Genomic DNA, 15,027 nt, shown 5'->3' with positions numbered 1-15,027 from the left:
GCTGCACTACTTGTATTGCGACGATTTTGATTAATGGAATGCATGTTGTTTGCCTTTGGAGTTGTGCTGTGTTGCTGTGTGGATGGATTATGTGACGTAGAATCTGACAGGTTGCATCCTCTGTTGAATGAAGGGATGCCTCCTAAGGGTTCGAAGTCTTCGGCCCATCTCTCTTTGATTAAGTCGCTTGCTGGGGTTCCTCCCTTGAGTGATAGCCAGTCAGATCCGCAGGCAGGTCCGTCTCGTGCCGGTGTTGGGTCGACACCTATGGCTCCTCCAGTCACACCCTCGGTTCCTGAGCCGAGCCGTGCACCTTCGTCTGCTTCGCCTACTGATAGGTTTGAGCAGATGATGTTGTTGATGCAGTAGCAGCAGATTCAGCAACAGCAGCAACAGGAGTTCCTCTCTTCCATGGCTGGCATCTTTGCTCAGTTAGTGGGGGCGACTCCACCTGTTTCACCTATGCCTCCATCTGGGAGTGCTAGTGCTAGCGGCACTTTCGAGCGATTCCAGCGCTTGCGACCTCCTACTTTTACTGGTTCTCATAGACCCGAGGAGGCCGAATATTGGATCGACCGCATCTCTAAGATGCTGAGACCGCTGCACTGCTCTGAGTTCGAGCAGGTTGAGCTTGCCACCTTCATGTTTGAGAAGGAGGCCAGTCTGTGGTGGGACAGTGTGCTTCGTACTGTCGAGGAGAATTTTGTTTGGTCGTGGCAGGCGTTTGAGGCGGCTTCCATGGGAAGTATTTCCCGGTCATGTACCGACATGAGAAGGAGAGTGAGTTCCTTCGCCTCCACCAGGGAGGGTTGTCGGTGACGGAGTATGAGAACCGGTTTACTGAGTTGGGGCGGTATGTTCCTTTGATCCTGGGTGATCAGCCGATGAGGATGCGGCGTTTCTCTGAGGGATTGAGACCTGAGATCCGATCAAAGATTTGCTGTGCTAGCATTTCTTCGTATGCGGAGCTGGTGACCATGTCTTTGCGAGCAGAGCAGGACGGGGATAGAGCGTCCCACATGCGAGCACCGATGGTTCCTAGGCCGTGACCGGACTTTCAGGGTGCACCTTTCCTTGGCAAGAGGCCGCGAGCATATTCTCCTCCGAGGTGTTCAGCGCCGCCCGCTCAGCAGATGAGAGCTGATCTTCGATGTTCCTATTGTGGGAAGGTGGGGCACTTGGACCATTTTTGCTTCTCCCATATGCGAGCCGGTGGTTTTACTCCACCGCAGAGGACTAGCCGTCCGATGCCTCAGGTTATTTCTCCTCCACCTCTTCGATCAGCACCAGTTCATCCATCCTTCAGACCTGCAGTTCCTAGATTCAGGCTACCTCAACGGCCCATGGTTCCTCCGCCGAATCGTCAGCAGCAGGCTCGTGTTCATGCGCTTTCAGCTGAAGCGCCTATGTCTGACTTAGTACCGAGGTCCTTTGAGGTGACAGTGCACATTGAAGGTATTCCCGTTTCTGTGTTACTGGATACAGGGTTCACTACTTCTCTTATATCTTATGCGGCAGTTAGGCGTTTGGGTTTGAGATCTGTTCCTATGCAAGGAGTGACGCTTACTACCGCTACGGGGATTTCCTCTGCTTTGGGCAAGCGTTGTATGGATTGTTTGGTCAATCTTGGAAGTGGATCGATCCGTGTTGATTTGTTAGTCGCACCGCTTTATCACTACGATGTTATTATGGGTATGGATTGGCTCACGAGGATGCGAGCTAAGATTGATTGTGAAGCTAGATCAGTGACGATCCATGGACCTGAGGGCGAGACTGTTACTTTCCCAGTTCAGGTCAGTTACCCTCTTCGTATTGATTTTTATTCTTCTCTGTTGGAGAGTTCGGCCGAATTGGCGTTGGTTAGTACGCCGGTAGTTCGGGAATTTGAAGATGTGTTTGAGTCGATTCTTGGATTACCTCCTCAGCGTGAGATTGATTTTGCTATCGATCTTATGCCTGGTGCGGTGCCCATTTCTTTACCCACCTATCGTATGCCTCCGAGTGAAATGGAGGAGTTGAGGAAGCAGATAGATGGTTTGCTGAAATTGGGTTTTATTTGGCCTAGTGTGTCTCCTTGGGGAGCACCTGTTCTGTTTGTGAAGAAGAAGGATGGTTCCTTGCGATTGTGTATTGATTATCGCAGGTTGAATTTGGTAACTGTGAAGAATAAGTACCCTTTGCCTAGGATTGATGATCTGTTTGATCAGTTGAAGGGGGCACGGTACTTTTCGAAGGTTGATCTGCAGATCGAGGTATCATCGATTCTTGCGTCGAGGATGGGGGACGTCGAAAGACCGCTTCGGGACTAGCTTCGATCATTATGAGTTCCTTGTGATGTCGTTCGATCGACGAACGCACCGGCCGTGTTCATGGATCTGATGAATAGGGTGTTTCGGCCATTCTGTTCGATTCGTCATTGTCTTTATTGATGACATCTTGATTTATTCGGCGAGGCGAGCACGAGGAGCACTTAAGAGCGGTTTTGGATACTCTTAGGAAGCATCGGCTCTTCGCACAAGAAGTGTGATTTCCGGAAAGAGGAAGTCAAGTTCTGGGACATATGGTGTTCAAGGAAGGAATAGCCGTCGACCTTGCCAAGGTAGCTGCAGTGCGGGACTGGAAGCAGCCTGGTTATTGAGGTAAGGAGTTTTTTCGGGTCTTGCAGGCTATTATCGGCGCTTTATTCGGACTTCTCGAAGATTGCCGGACCGTTGTCGCGGTGACACGGAAAGATTTGAAGTTTGCTTGGAATGAGCGGGCGGAGTTAGCTTTTCAGAGTGAAGGACAAGTTGACGTCCGCCCCTGTGCTAGTATTGCCGAGCAAGGGGTTAAGTATATTATATATACGGACGCCTCTCGCGTTGGCCAGGTTGTGTCCTTATGCGGAAGGACGGGTGATTGCTTATGCTTCGCGTCGATTGAGGAAACACGAAGAGAATTATCCCACCCAAGCAGCTGTCATATTCGCATTAAAGCTTTGGACACATTACCTCTATGGTGAGGAGTTCGAGCTCTTTTGCGACCACAAGAGCCTTAAGTATATTTTCACGCAGCGTGATTTGAATATGAGGCAGCGTAGATGGATGGAAACATTGAAGGACTTTAAGTTCGATGTTTCTTACCATCCGGGCAAGGCGAACCTTGTGGCAGATGCGTTGAGTCGCAAGAAGGCTACTGAGTTTGCGGCTCCGCTGATGATAGCAGAGTGGGATATGTTGGAGTTCGTACGCGATTTTGAGCAGAAGCTTACGGTGGTTGAGCCGTATGAGGTTATCGCACACATTCGTGTACAACCCCTTATCGACGAGAGGATCGTTGCAGCTCAGGCAGGTGATGAGCTTTTGGTGAAGATGAGGCAGCAGGTTGGTACAGATGAGAACTCCGACTGGAGTGTTAGTTCTGATGGGGGCCTACGTTTTCGTGGTCGGTTATGTGTTCCTGACATCCCTGACTTGAGACGGGAGGTTCTCGAGTTAGCTCATAGTTCTAAACTTGCGATGCATCCAGGTAGCACGAAGATGTATCAGGATATGAAGAGGTCTTATTGGTGGGACAATATGAAGGTCCAGATTGCTGAATTTATTTCTCGTTGTCTCACGTGCCAGCAGGTCAAGGCAGAGCATCGCCGACCTCCTGGGTTGTTGCAGCCCATGCCCATAGCTGAATGGAAGTGGGATTTCATCTCTATGGATTTTATTTCTGGGTTGTCGAGGACGAGGAAGGGATATGATTCTATCTGGGTGATCATAGACCGATTAACGAAGTCGGCGCATTTCTTACCGATCAGAGTCACTTACTCTGTAGACGAGTTGGCTAGGTTGTATATCAAGGAGATAGTGCGTCTGCATGGAGTTCCCCTGGAGATTGTGTCTGATAAAGACACGCGTTTTACATCTATCTTCTGGACTCGTATCCAGGAAGCAATGGGTGTCAAACTGAAGTTCAGCACCGCATTTCATCCGCAAACAGATGGGCAGACGGAGCGCGTGAATCAAGTCCTGGAAGATATATTGCGAACTTGTGTTTTGGATTTCAAAGACAGTTAGGATGATTGTCTTCAGTATGCAGAGTTCGCGTATAATAATAGTTTTCAGGCGAGTATCGGCATGACTCCCTATGAGGCGTTGTATGGTCGCCCGTGCAGAGCACCACATTGCTTGGCAGAAATTGGTGAGCGTAGTTTGCTTGGCCCAGAGTTGGTGCAGGTGACTTCAGAGAAGGTTGACATCATTCGACATCGACTTCTGACAGCGCAGAGCAGGCAGAAGAGTTATGTTGATGCGAGGCGTCGACCGCTTGAGTTTGAGGTTGGAGACCATGTTTTTCTGAAGGTCTCTCCTATGAAGGGAGTTCTGCGGTTCGGTAAGAAGGAAAAGCTGACGCCAAGATTTATTGGTCCATTTCAAGTTCTGGATTGAGTGGGAGCGGTAGCATATCGCCTTGCTTTGCCCATACCTCTTGCGGGTGTGCATAACATATTTCATGTTTCTATGCTGAAGAAGTACGATCCTGATCCTTCGCATATTATCAGTTGGGAGCAAGTGCAGTTGAGTGAGGATGCCACTTATGTACTGCGACCGACGCGTATTCTGAATAGGAAGGAGTAGGTATTGTGTAGCAAGGTTATCCCTCTTTTGAAGGTGCTATGGACACATCATGGTGTGGAAGAGGCTACTTGGGAATCTGAAGCTGAGGTCAGGAAGACCTACCCTCTGATCCTTGAGGATTATATGAAGGTATGAATTTCGAGGATGAAATTTTCTTTAAGGGGGGTAGATTGTAACGACCTTGGAAATTTTTGTTCTAATCTTTCCTTAAGTAGTTGTTTTTGGGGTAATTAGCGCTATACTCGATTGCTTGTGAAATTCGCATCAATCACTTTAAATTGTATCTGCATGGCTCAAAACTTGTAGATTAGTTAGCGCTACGTTACTTTGAAATCTGGGATCCATCGCTAAATCCAGTTGTTCTAGGGATTTTTTGGAAGATCTGGATCGGACCTGGACCGCGCGTCAGAAGTCCGATGGCGATGATCTTAGGCTGTTGCGGTCACGGAGTTGGGCTTGACCATCACCTCGAAAATCAATCCATGTGATGTTCTGGGTCAATTTGTTTGAGCTCGGAGTGAAGAGTGTGAGAACGGTTGGATATTTAATAAGTTTTTATGAAATCTGAGTCGTGTCGCTTGCGCGACGATTTTAAGCTATCTGATCGTTGGATTCTGACCCAATTTCACCCTCTGATCAGGGAAGGTGGCTCAGGCATATCCTAGTGCTTGTGGACCTGATCGAAATTCCGTGACCGTTGAATTGAGTGTGGTCCGCCACGGCTGATCTGAAGAGCCGGTCGGTATGAAAACTCAGCTTGACCTAGATCCATGGTCAAGGAGCTTAAGTCCGACCTTTCGTGGTTATAGGCCCACCAGAAGTGCTTCGTTGGATCGAGAGAGGCATGCTTTGGTTATAACCTAAGTATACCTTGTCCTTAGGGTTATTTCCATCATTCTGAGGCCTATTTATAGTCCTTAAACCCTACTCTCTTTTCCATACGAATTTCTCTAACCCTAGCTTGGAAAGAGAGTGGAAAAGAGAGAGAAAGTGAGAGAGATAAGTTGGTGAATCATCTTGGATTCTTCCTTGTTCTTCTTTATCTTTGAACCATCACTTTGAATCGTTATTCTGACGATTCTGAGTTCATCTTGGGGTAAGTTAATCTAACCCTAATATGTGTTAGAGCTTAGATTAGTCTTGGTGTTGTTGTATCTCATTTCTATCCTTGTTTTAGGGTATTCTATCGTCGTTGACGAAGACAACTCATCTGAAATCAGTTTGGTGTTTCTTTCTTTGCTTAAGGTGCGGACTTTAAGTGTATAGGTTATGGTTTTCAAGGCTTTCAATCCCAATTAATGATTTATTCTTGTTATGGATGAGATTTCACATGCCAAATATTGTGTTTACGTTGTTTTCCTGATATGCATGTGTTATATTGAGCTTTGTGTATTCTATGTGTATGTATAAAGTACCGTATACGTATAAAATATGCACTTGTGTTTGCCATGATTATTTGTCATGTATGTATGCTAGATGCATGTATGATAACTCCTTGGTAAAAGGAATTGTCCAAATGCATGTTTTTCAACATACGTCATGTATATTGTGCCATGTATTCTAAGTGTTTGTAGAAATGCATGAATGACCTAAGGTGTAACTTATTACACTAATTGCGGGCGTTGAGAAGTGATTCTCAACACTCCTATTGATGTGCATGATTTCCTTTATGCAAGTTACATTCCATGTTATTTAAATTCAAGCACTACTTGTGCTTACATTTATGTTAAGTTGATATTCTTCAGATGCGTATGTACCATGATTTAAGTTGTTGTTCCATTTCTGTTTTACATTCAATTCATATATCTGTCATAGTGCAATGTGCTTGGGACTATGCATTAGTCCAGGAAATCGGTAATCGACCCTATGTTCGTGGTTGAGGTTGCTTTCGCCACGTAGGACGTATTAGACGAACCCGAGCCGTATTAGAGTTGTCGGGAGTGGTTTTGCCACGTGGAGTGTTTGCGCACTCTATGTCGCTCAACCCAACGTGCGCTCGTGCTAGTCGAGTTCATCAAGTAACCCGATTCTCCGATGTATGTTCACCGTGTATGGACGCTACTGCTTGAATCTAGGGTACCGAACTTACCAATGTAATCCTAATAACCATGGTACCTTGATCCGCTAAGACTCATGAGCCGGACATGGTGGTATGGGACACCGTGTTCGAGCTGTCGGACTACGCTGGGGTGACGAGCCTCCCCGTAGTGACCAGTGAGCAACTAAACTCGTGAGCTGATTATGGTGGTATGGGACACTATTCGTGCTGTCAGCCTACATTGATTGGTGACTAGCCCTTTGTAGTGACCTCGAGCATACCTGGATATCGCAAGGAGGTGACGAGCCGAACTGTGGTAGTAAAGGTATGAAAGGCGTGCATTGATTGGTGACGAGCCCTTTGCTACGACCTTAAATATATGATCGTATGAGATGTCTAGGATTGACGACCCTAGTATGGATCACTGTTTGGATGGTAATATGAGGAAGGTATCTTAGCTTCCCAATCCTGCTGTATGAAATGGACTAATAACAACTTGGTAATCATATCCATGCACCACATTTGCATGTGCTTTGTAGATGTGGCGCACTTTGAGGCGATGTCATGCATAACGTAAGATGAAGACGCTGAGGGTGTACGTGTGAGGGCATGCATCATTTTGCATACATCCTTGCATTAAGAAGAGTACTTAGGATTTATTTAATTGTTCTGCTTTATCATTACTGTTTGATTGAACTGATAACATGTTAACTAGTGCCTTATTGTTCCACTGAGTTGATCACTCACTCCCACGTTTATGGGGCGGTGTTAAACACCCACCAGACTTTGTCTTAGGTTCTGATGTTGCAGATGTGGATGCGACTTCTGAGGCAGAGCGGGAGATGGATGATGATGAGGCTGCTTTCTCTTATATGCAGTTTTCAGACGGGTTCTAGCGAGCCTTGGTCTGATGCGCGGGATTATGGGATTATTTGTTTTGGGAACTTAAATGATGTAACTGGATACTTATAATTTTGTTAAATAACACTTTCATACGACCTGGTTTGTATATGTACTTCAGGGATTTACACTTGTACACATATTTTTCTATAAGTCTTCCGCTTGCTTTCTTCACTTATCCCTGAATTATATCTGTGCTTTGGCTTAATCTATTCCATGTTTTATGCACTAATACAGTCAACATACATCCATCATTAATTATGTTGCATAAGTGATGTTTTGGAACTCGGGAGCTGAGTTATGCTCGACCCCCGAATTTCAGGACGTTACAAAGGGGCTGGTTGGGGTTCCTTGTTCGAAGGCGTGTATCGCGCGAATGCTAGCACTGTTCGGGCCTTTTATGCCAATATTCTTGATCCTTCGCTGGAGCCTCTGCAGTTCAAGATTCCTTATGGTAGCAGTCGAGTGGGTATTGTCAATGTTGCTTTGATATCTCGACTCCTGAAGGTGCCACTTGGTGAAGTGCAGCCAGCGAGGAGAATGTGAACAGTGTGCGCGAGAGGGATCGTCGCACCCGATCATTGTGTAGTCGTCTGGTTGAATGGCAGCCAAATAGGAGTCTTCTGGCTACCTACATGACGGACGACTTCCGTTTGCTTCACCACATATTTACGTTCAATGTATACCCAAGGTGGAGCAACCGCAGCGAGTGTACGCGCCTGATGGTGGATTTCCTATATCAGGTGGGGTAGGAAGCGAAGTTGTGTGTGCCGACGTATGTCCTGCGTCAGATTATTCTCATCGCTCTTTCGAGTAGGAGGATCAAGTCGCTTCCATTTGGCCGCCTCATTTGCAAGCTTGCACATGAGTCGGGCTATTAGCTTGGAGCTGAGAAGCCGGTTCCTGTTCGTCACATTGATCTGAGGACTCTTAAGCAGATGGAGATCGGTTCTGGTCGGCATGCCTCAGAGAGTAAGGCTGAGTCTAAGAGCGGTGATGAAGAGAGTTATGCTGAAGGTGGTGCTAAGATTGAGGAAGAAACAGAGCAGGACGAGGAAGAAGATGAGGCACAGGATTCGAGTGATAGCTCTCCTCCTGTGGCGCCAGAGCAGAGCGCAGAGCAGACTGCCAGAGATGCCCGTCTTACACGGCTTGAAGAAGGGCAGACTATTTTACTCCAGGATATTGTTGATCTTCGAGGCCTTGTTAAACATAAGTTTAAGAATATGGTTCGAACTCTGAAGTCTATCCTGTGTTTCTTGCAGGATAAGGGTGCCCCGCCTCCATCTCCTGATTCCGACGAGTAGCATCGTTGTAGCCATCCTTTGCTTTATTTGTTATTTTCTTTCTATGTGTAGCTGTTGTTGGCTTTGTAGTTGGAGTTGTTTGTAGTTGTTGTAGTTGTTTGTGGTTGTTGTAGTTGTTGTGGTTGTTTGAAGAGTTAAATGTTGTTGTTTACATGCTTTCCTAGTCGTGATTCATGTATTGCTGCACTACTTATATTGCGACGATTTTGATTAATGGAATGCATGTTGTTTGCCTTTGGAGTTGTGCTGTGTTGCTATGTGGATGGATTATGTGACGTAGAATCTGACAGGTTGCATCCTCTGTTGAATGTAGGGATGCCTCCTAAGGGTTCGAAGTCTTCGGCCCATCTCTCTTTGATTGAGTCACTTGCTGGGGTTCCTCCCTTGAGCAATAGCCAGTCAGATCCGCAGGCGGGTCCATCTCGTGCCGGTGTTGGGTCGACACCTATGGCTCCTCCAGTCACACTAATAGGTTTGAGCAGATGATGCTGTTGATGCAGCAGCAGCAGCAGCAGCAGGAGTTCCTCTCTTCCATGGCTGGCATCTTTGCTCAGTCAGTGGGGGCGACTCCACCTGTTTCACCTATGCCTCCATCTGGGAGCACCAGTGCCAGCGGCACTTTCGAGCGATTCCAGCGCTTGCGACCTCCTACGTTTGTGGGTTCTCATAGACCTAAGGAGGCCGAGTATTGGATCGACCGCATCTCTAAGATGCTGAGACCGCTGCACTGCTCTGAGGTCGAGCAGGTTGAGCTTGCCTCCTTCATGTTTGAGAAGGAGGCCAGTCTGTGGTGGAACAGTGTTCTTCGCACTGTCGAGGAGGATTTTGTGTGGTCGTGGTAGGCGTTTGAGGTGCGCTTCCACGAGAAGTATTTCCCGGTTATGTACCGACATGAGAAGGAGAGTGAGTTCCTTCACCTCCGCCAGGGAGGGTTGTCGGTGACGGAGTATGAGAACCGGTTTACTGAGTTGGGGCGGTATGTTCCTTTGATCTTGGGTGATCAGCCGATGAGGATGTGGCGTTTCTCTGAGGGATTGAGACCTGAGATCCGATCGAAGATTTGCTGTGCTAGCATTTCTTCTTATGCGGAGCTGGTGAGTATGTCCTTGCGAGCAGAGCAGGACAGGGATAGAGCGTCCCGCATGTGAGCACCGATGGTTCCTAGGTCGCGACCCGACTTTCAGGGTGCACCTTTCCTTGGCAAGAGGCCGTGAGCAGATTCTCCTCCGAGGCGTTCAGCGCCGCCCGCTCAGCAGATGAGAGCTGATCTTCGATGTTCCTATTGTGGGAAGACAGGGCACTTGGACCGTTTTTGCTTCTCCCGTATGCGAGCTAGTGGATTTACTCCACCGCAGAGGATTAGCCGTCCGATGCCTCAGGTTATTTCTCCTCCACCTCTTCGATCAGCACCAGATCATCCATCCTTCAGACCTGCAGTTCCTAGCTTCAGGCCACCTCAGCGGCCCATGGTTCCTCCGTCGAATTGTCAGCAGCAGGCTTGAGTTCATGCGCTTTCAGCTGAAGCGCCTATGTCTGACTTAGTGTTGAGGTCCTTCGAGGTGACAGCGCACATTGAAGGTATTTCCGTTTCTATGTTGGTGGATATAGGGTCCACTACTTCTCTTATATCTTATGCGGCAGTTAGGCGTTTGGGTTTGAGATCTGTTCCTATGCAAGGAGTGACGCTTACTACCGCTACGGGGATTTCCTCTGCTTTGGGCAAGTGTTGTTTGGATTGTTTGGTCGATCTTGGAAGTGGATCGATCCGTGTTGATTTCTTAGTCGCACCGCTTTATCACTACGATGTTATTATGGGTATGGATTGGCTCATGAGGATGCGAGCTGAGATTAATTGTGAAGCTAGATCAGTGACGATCAATGGACCTGAGGGCGAGACTGTTACTTTCCCAATTCAGGTCAGTTACCCTCTTCGTATTGATTATTATTCTTCTCTGTTGGAGAGTATGGCTGAATCGGAGTTAGTTAGTACGCCGGTAGTTCAGAAATTTGAAGATGTGTTTGAGTCAATTCCTGGATTACCTCCTCAGCGTGAGATTGATTTTGCTATCGATCTTATGCATGGTGCGGTGCCCATTTCTTTACCCACCTAACGTATGCCTCCGAGTGAAATGGAGGAGTTGAGGAAGCAGATAGATGGTTTGCTGGATTTGGGTTTTATTCGGCCTAGTATGTCTCCTTGGGGAGCACCTGTTCTGTTTGTGAAGAAGAAGGATGGTTCCTTGCGATTGTGTATTGATTATCGCAGGTTGAATTTGGTAACTGTGAAGAATAAGTACCCTTTGCCCAGGATTGATGATCTGTTTGATCAGTTGAAGGGGGCGCGGTACTTTTCGAAGGTTGATCTGCAGTCAGGGTATCATCAGTTGTGCGTCAAGGATGGGGACGTGCAGAAGACCGCTTTCAGGACTAGCTTCGGTCATTATGAGTTCCTTGTGATGTCGTTCGGTCTGACGAACGCACCGGCCGTGTTCATGGATCTAATGAACAGGGTGTTTCGGCCATTCTAGTTCCGATTCGTCATCGTTTTTATTGATGGCATCTTGATATATTCGGCGAGCCGGGCAGAACACGAGGAGCACTTAAGAGCAGTTTTGGATACTCTTAAGAAGCATCAGCTTTTCGCGCAGTTCAAGAAGTGTGATTTCTGGAAAGAGGAAGTCAAGTTCCTGGGACATGTGGTGTCCAAGGAAGGTATAGCCATCGATCTTGCCAAGGTAGCTGCAGTCCAGGACTGGAAGCAGCCTAGTTCAGTTACTGAGGTAAGGAGTTTTCTGGGTCTTGCAGGCTATTATCGAGGCTTCATTCAAGACTTCTCGAAGATTGTCAGACCGTTGTCGCAGTTGACACGGAAAGATTTGAAGTTTGCTTGGAATGGGTAGACGGAGCGCGTAAATCAAGTCCTGGAAGATATGTTGCGAGCTTGTGTTTTGGATTTTAAAGACAGTTGGGATGATTGTCTTCAGTATGCAGAGTTCGCGTATAATAATAGTTTCCAGGCGAGTATCGGCATGGCTCCCTATGATGCGTTGTACGATCGCCCGTGCAGAGCACCACATTGTTGGGCAGAAATTGGTGAGCATAGTTTGCTTGGCCCGGAGTTAGTGCAGGTGACTTCAGAGAAGGTTGACATCATTCGACGTCGACTTCTGACAGCGCAGAGCAGGCAGAAGAGTTATGCTGATACGAGGCGTCGACCGCTTGAGTTTGAGGTTGAAGACCAGTTTTTCTGAAGGTCTCTCATATGAAGGGAGTTCTGCGGTTCGGTAAGAAGGGGAAGCTGACGCCGAGATTTATTGGTCCATTTCAAGTTCTGGATCGAATGGGAGCGGTAGCATACTGCCTTGCTTTGCCCACACCTCTTGCGGGCGTGCATAACGTATTTCATGTTTCTATGCTGAAGAAGTACGTTCCTGATCCTTCGCATGTTATCAGTTGGGAGCAAGTGCAGTTGAGTGAGGATGCCACTTATGTACTGCGACCGATGCGTATTCTCGACAGGAAGGAGCAGGTATTGCGTAGCAAGGTTATCCCTCTTGTGAAGGTGCTATGGACGCATCATGGTGTGGAAGAAGCTACTTGGGAATCTGAAGCTGAGGTCAGAAAGACCTACCCTCTGATCTTTGAGGAATTTATGAACGTATGAATTTCGAGGATGAAATTTTTCTTTAAGGGGGGTAGATTGTAACGACCTTGAAAATTTTTGTGCTAATCTTTCCTTAAGTAGTTGTTTTTGGGGTAATTAGCGCTATACTCGATTGCTTGTGAAATTCGCATCAATCACTTTAAATTGTATCTGCATGGCTTAAAACTTGTAGATTAGTTAGCGCTACGTTACTCTGAAATCTGGGATCCATCGCTAAATCCAGTTGTTCTGGAGAATTTTTGGAAGTTTTGGATCGGACCTGGACCGCGCGTCGAAAGTCCGATGGCGATGATCTTAGGCTGTTGCGGTCACCGAGTTGGGCTTGACCATCACCTCGAAAATCAAGTCCATGTGATGTTCTGGGTCGATTTGTTTGAGTTCGGAGTGAAGAGTGTGAGAACGGTTGAAAATTTAATAAGCTTTTATGAAATTTGAGTCGTGTTGCTTGCACGATGATTTTAAGCTATCTGACTGTTGGATTCTGACCCAATTTTACCCTCTGATTAGGGAAGGTGGCCCAGGCATATCCTTGTGCTTGTGGACCTGATCGAGATTCTGTGATCGTTGAATTGAGTGTGGTCCGCCACGGCTGATCTGAAGAGCCGGTTGGTACGAAAACTCAGCCTGACCTAGATCCATGGTCAGTGAGCTTAAGTCCAACCTTTCATAGTTATAGGCCCACCAGAAGTGCTTCGTTGGATCGTAAGAGGCTGGTTTTGGTTATGCCCTAAGTGTACCTTGACCCTGGGGTTATTTTCATCAATATGAGGCCTATTTATAGTCCTTAAACCCTAGCTCTCTTTTCCATACGAATTTTCTCTAACCCTAGCTTGGAAAGAGAGTGGAAAAGAGAGAGAAAGTGAGAGAGAAGTTGGTGAATCATCTTGGATTCTTTCCTATTCTTCTACATCCTTGAACCTTCACTTTGAATCGTTATTCTGACGATTCTGAGTTCATCTTGGGGTAAGTTAACCTAACCCTAATCTGTGTTAGAGCTTAGATTAGTCTTGGTGTTGTTGTATCTCATTTTTATCCTTGTTTTAGGGTATTCTATCGCCGTTGACGAAGACAACTCATCTGAAATCAGTTTGTGTTTCTTTCTTTGCTTAAGGTGCGGACTTTAAGTGTATAGGTTATGGTTTTCAAGGCTTTCAATCCCAATTAATGATTTATTCTTGTTATGGATGAGATTTCGCATGCCAAATATTGTGTTTACGTTGTTTTCCTGATATGCATGTGTTATATTGAGCTTTGTGTATTCTATGTGTATGTATAAAGTACCGTATACGTATAAAATATGCACTTGTGTTTGCCATGATTATTTGTCGTGTATGTATGCTAGATGTATGTATGACAACTCCTTGGTAAAAGGAATTGTCCAAATGCTTGTTTTTCAACATACGTCGTGTATGTTGTGCCATGTATTCTAAGTGTTTGTAGAAATGCATGAATGATCTAAAGTGTAACTTATTACACTAATTGCGAGCGTTGAGAAGTGATTCTCAACACTCCTATTGATGTGCATGATTTTCTTCTTGCTAGTTACATTCCTTGTTATTTAATTTCAAGCATTACTTATGCTTACGATTATGTTAAGTTGATATTCCTCAAGTGCTTATGTACCATGATTTGAGTTGTTGTTTCCTTTACTGTTCTACATTCAATTCATATATCTGTCTTAATGTAATGTGTTTGGGACTATGCATTAGTCCAGGAAATCGGTAATCGGCCTTAAGATCGTGGCTGAGGTTGCTTTCGCCACGTAGGACATATTAGACGTCGCCACGTAGGACATATTAGACGAACCCGAGTCGTATTAGAGTTGGCGGCAGTGGTTTAGCCACGCGGAGTGTTTGCGCACTCTATGTCGCTCAACCCAACGTACGCTCGTGCTAGTCGAGTTCGTTAAGTAACCCGATTATCCGATGTATGTTCACCATGTATGGGCGCTACTGTTTGAATCTAGGGTGCCGAACTTACCAGTGAAATTCTATTAACCATGGTACTTGATCCGCTAAGACTCATGAGCCAGACATGGTGGTATGGGACACCGTGGTCGAGCTGTCGGCCTACGCTGGGGTGACGAGCCTCCCCGTAGTGACCAGTGAGCAACTAAACTCGTGAGCCGATTATGGTGGTATGGGGCACTATATTCGTGCTGTCGGCCTACATTGATTGGTGACGAGCCCTTTGTAGTGACCTCGAGCATACTTGGATACCGCAATGAGGTGACGAGCCGAACTATGGAAATAAAGGTATGAAAGGCGTGTATCTATTGGTGACGAGCCCTTTACTACGACCTTAAATATATGATCGTATGAGATGTCTAGGACTGACGACCCTAGTATGGATCACTGTTTGGATGATGATATGAGGAAGGTATCTTAGCTTCCCAATCCTACTGTATGAAAAGAACTAATAACAACTTGGTAATCATATTCATGCACCGCATTTACATGTGCTTTGTAGATGTGGCGCACTTTGAGGTGGTGTCATGCGTAACGTAAGATG

The sequence above is a fragment of the Magnolia sinica genome, chromosome 9 (assembly GCF_029962835.1).
Source record: "Magnolia sinica isolate HGM2019 chromosome 9, MsV1, whole genome shotgun sequence".
NCBI classification, from domain to species: Eukaryota; Viridiplantae; Streptophyta; class Magnoliopsida; order Magnoliales; family Magnoliaceae; genus Magnolia; species Magnolia sinica.
The sequence above is the reverse complement of the archived record's forward strand: the minus strand, read 5'-3'. Positions refer to the sequence as shown.